The following is a 4,597-nucleotide window of genomic DNA, read 5'->3' as shown; positions in this document are numbered from 1 at the left end:
ATATGTAATAAAAATATTAAAAATCAAAAAAAAAAGTTTATCATTGCTAGGTGCTTCAAAATCCAAGTTCATTCCCACTCTGTGTGAGTAGTATTTTATTCCTGAAGACTAAATTGTCTTTCCCTAGGGATATTATCCTTATCACTACCTAAACATTACTGTTCTGTACCTGCAATGAAATTAAGTAATATAAAAAAGTTGTAGTCCTCTTCATATCTATTGTAATTATATTAATATTTTAGTGTTGCCAATAACTGAAAGAGTTAACAGAGCTGAATAACACATTTATTGAATAAAAACTTTGCATTGATATGGTGACCTTTTGTCTTCACTTACAATTCACTGAAGCCTGAAAATGGTTTTGGCTTTATAATGGACTTTGTGTGAGAAGCAAAGTTTTGAATTGGCACCAGAGTGCAAATTTAATTAAAGACACAATTCCTGTAATGATTGGAGCACTGATGTCATAGCCAAATGCCCTAGTTACATTTCTAGGTCCTGTCCTCTAGAATCTAGATCAGGTTCACTTATCTGCTGACAAAGGTGTCACTATTGACATTTTAAGAAATATTTTGAGGCAATTGGATGCCTATACACATTTCATAAAAAAAGTTAATTATAACATGCAACATTTTCGAGTTTAACAAGTTCAAGTAAAAAGTAAAAAATCAACAACAACAAAAAACCTTGAGAAGGAAATTACAATGAAAATTACTTTACTAAAAAGTGTGGCGTGTAGGTGCCTACTTAAAAATTAATTTTCAAATATAGTCAATTTTTCTGTTTCATGTTTTCTATGAACCTAATAAACAAGATATATTCTTTAGTGAAAAAAATCAATTTACCTTAAAATTCCTATCAGAGAAGTATAAAATTACTAAGTTTTATAATGACTTCTTCCATTTTTCATCTTTATAATAGAAGAAAAATGTTATGTGAGGATAAACATGAAAATATATAAATTTACCTAGTGATCTCAGAAGAATGATTAAGGGATTATAATCATGATAGGTCATGTGTGTTTTTTTGTGTGTATGTGTATGAAACTGTAAAAATACACAAAAATATTTGTTAGAATATAAGAAAATATTAATAAATGAAGATATCTTTCTATCCACTGGTAGAAAATACTATGAAATAAAATACCTAAAATTTAGTATATACATATACATTTTGTGTGTAAAATTCATAGTTATTTAAAGGAAATGTATAAAGTGATGAAACCCAAAGTTCTAAAGATAACAACTCTAAAGAGACAGAATTATCCAGAGAAACCAGAGGAGGGAAATATCTACCTTGATGTTTTTGAAGGTTCTGCCATAATGAAACCTTTAATTTTTCAACTTAAAGGCATTTTCAATGGAGTAATAGATAAAATAAGATATATTTAGAAATTGTACAGCCTTAAAACAGTGTTAATAAATAGTTTAAAAGGTGTGTAGATACAAGGTATGGGAGAAATGTCATGCCAACATAGATGAAACTGTATCTCAAATTCATAAAGTATGAAATTCTAGACAAACCAAAGCCCTATCCGTTGGAAGCTCCTTTGTTGGAAGGATTTTTTTTTCATTCCAACTATACATGACCCATCTAAGCAGAATAGAAACTAACACATATATAGAAAATAATGAATATTCTGAACTAATAGAATTAATGAAAATCTTCTTTTAAAAATACTGATAACATATGTCTTTTTTTCTTTACAGCAAAACTGGAAGTTTCATAAGCATACGTATTTGGTTCCTTTGGTTTATTGTTATGTCCTTATCCCATATAAGACAATCACAAGTTTAAATATACACAGTAAATATTTGTCATTCAATATATATATATATATATATATATATATATATATATATATATATATAAAGAATGGGAAAAGTGCTTAGCATAGAGCAAGCCACATGTGATCCTACCTTCTGTGACAGAAAAAAAAACACCAGTGACAGACAATTTACTCTTGATCTGACTTGTGTTTACCAAAGAAACATACAATTAATGAACCATTACCTAGATCTGGGGTCCAAACCTCAGCCTTATCGTGTTGCTCATCACAAAATAATAAATTAATTAAAACACTACAACTTGTGTTGTATGAAAGGAGAGAAGGTTAACACTCCCCTTAAAAAGGATGGAAGAGGACCTTGGGCCTAATAACACAAATATGGTTAAGGAATTGCCACCTACTTAGTGGCATCTAACCACTGTTTTTATCAGTGGACTCAATTCCCCAATAAAAAAAAACATAGACTAATAGACTGGCTACACAAACAGGACCCACCATTTTGCTGCTTACAGGAAACCCATCTCAGGGATAAAGACACACTACCTCAGAATGAAAGGCTGTAAAACAATTTTCCAAGCAAATGGTTTGAAGAAAAAAGCTGGAGTAGCAATTCTAATATCTAATAAAATCGACTTCCAACCCAAAGTTATCAAAAAAGACAAGGAGGGACACTTCATACTGATCAAAGGTAAAATCTTCCAAGAGGAACTCTCAATTCTGAATATCTATGCTCCAAATACAAGGCCAGCCACATTCATTAAAGAAACTTTAGTAAAGCTCAAAGCACACATTGCACCTCATACAATAAGAGTGGGAGACTTCAACACACCACTTTCATCAATGGACAGATCATGGGAACAGAAACTAAACAGGGACACAGTGAAACTAACAGAAGTTATGAAACAAATGGATTTAACAGATATCTACAGAACATTTTATCCTAAAACAAAAGGATATACCTTCTTTTCAGCACCTCATGGTACCTTTTCCAAAACTGACCATATAATTGGTCACAAAACAGGCCTCAACAGATACAAAAATATTGAAATTGCCCCATGCATCCAATCAGATCACCATGGACTAAGGCTGATCTTCAATATAAACATAAATAATAGAAAGCCAACATTCACGTGGAAACTGATCAACACTCTTCTCAATGATACCTTGGTCAAGGAAGGAATAAAGAAAGAAATTGAAGACTTTTTAGAGTTTAATGAAAATGAAGCCACAACATACCCAAACTTATGAGACACAATGAAAGCATTTCTATGAGGAAAACTCATAGCTCTGAGTGCCCCCAAAAAGAAACTAGAGATAGCACACACTAGTAGCTTGACAACACACCTAAAAGCTCTAGAACAAAAGGAAGCGAATTCACCCAAGAGGAGTAGACAACATGAAATAATGAAACTCAGGGGCGAAATCAACCAAGTGGAAACAAGAAGAACTATTCAAAGAATCAACCAAATGAGGAGCTGATTCTTTGAGAAAAATCAACAAGATAGATAAACCCTTAGCCAGACTCACTAGAGGGCACAGGATAGCATCCTAATTAACAAAATCAGAAATGAAAAGGGAGACATAACAACAGATCCTGAAGAAATCCAAAAGATCATCAAATCCTTCTACAAAAGGCTATACTCACCTAAACTGGAAAACCTGGATGAAATGGACAAATTTCTAGACAGATACCAGGTAACAAAGTTAAATAAGGATCAGGTTAATGATCTAAACAGTCCTATATCCCCTAAAGAAATAGAAGCAGTCATTAATAGTCTCCCAACCAAAAAAGCCCAGGACGAGAAGAGTTTAGTGCAGAGTTCTACCAGACCTTCAAAGAAGATCTAATTCCAGTTCTTCACAAACTCTTTCACAAAATAGAAGCAGAAGGTACTCTACCCAATTCATTCTATGAAGCCACAATTACTCTGATACCTAAACCACATAAAACCAGAGACAGTGAAACTTATAGAGGAGAAAGTGTGGAAAAGCCTAGAAGATATGGGCAATGGGGAAATTTTTCTGAATACAACAGAAATGGCTTGTGCTGTAAGATCTAGATTCGACAAATGGGACCTCATAAAATTGCAAAGCTTCTGTAAGGCAAAAGACACTGTCAATAAGACAAAAAGGCCACCAACAGATTGGGAAAGGATCTTTACCTATCCTAAATCAGATAAGGGACTAATATCCAATATATATAAAGAACTCAAGATGGTGGACTTCAGAAAATCAAATAACCCCATTAAAAAATGGGGATCAGGGCTAAACAAAGAATTCTCACCTGAGGAATACGAAATGGCCGAGAAACACCTAAAAAAATGTTCAGCATCCTTAATCATCAGAGAAATGCAAATCAAAACAACCCTGAGATTCCACCTCACACCAGTCAGAATGGCTAAGATAAAAAAATTCAGGTGACAGCAGATGCTGGCAAGGATGTGGGGAAAGAGAAACACTCCTCCATTGTTGGTGGGATTGCAAACTTGTACAACCACTCTGGAAATCAGTCTGGTGGTTCCTCAGAAAATTGGACATAGTACTACTGGAGGATCTTGCAATACCTCTCCTGGGCATATACCCAGAAGATGTCCCAACCAGTAAGAAGGACACATGCTCCACTATGTTCATAGCAGCCTTATTTATAATAGCCAGAAGCTGGAAAGAACCCAGATGCCCCTCAACAGAGAAATGGATACAGAAAATGTGGTACATTTACACAATGGAGTACTACTCAGCTATTAAAAAGAATGAATTTATCAATTCCTAGGCAAATGGATGGACCTGGAGGTCATCATCCTGAGTGAG

The 4,597-nt window shown here is 33.8% G+C and overlaps 1 non-coding gene across 1 annotated transcript; it reads left to right on the top strand.

The window, feature by feature from the left end:
- Positions 1-2,090: 2,090 nt before the first annotated feature.
- On the top strand, positions 2,091-2,216 carry LOC115031236 (U6atac minor spliceosomal RNA). The gene has a single exon (XR_003836847.1). It is a non-coding gene; the product is annotated as a U6atac minor spliceosomal RNA (small nuclear RNA).
- The last annotated feature ends 2,381 nt before the right edge of the window (positions 2,217-4,597 follow it).

This window comes from Mus caroli, unplaced genomic scaffold (genome assembly GCF_978045245.1).
Source record: "Mus caroli unplaced genomic scaffold, Mus_caroli_1 scaffold_4, whole genome shotgun sequence".
Classification (NCBI taxonomy): Eukaryota; Metazoa; Chordata; class Mammalia; order Rodentia; family Muridae; genus Mus; species Mus caroli.
The sequence above is the reverse complement of the archived record's forward strand: the minus strand, read 5'-3'. Positions and strand labels throughout refer to the sequence as shown.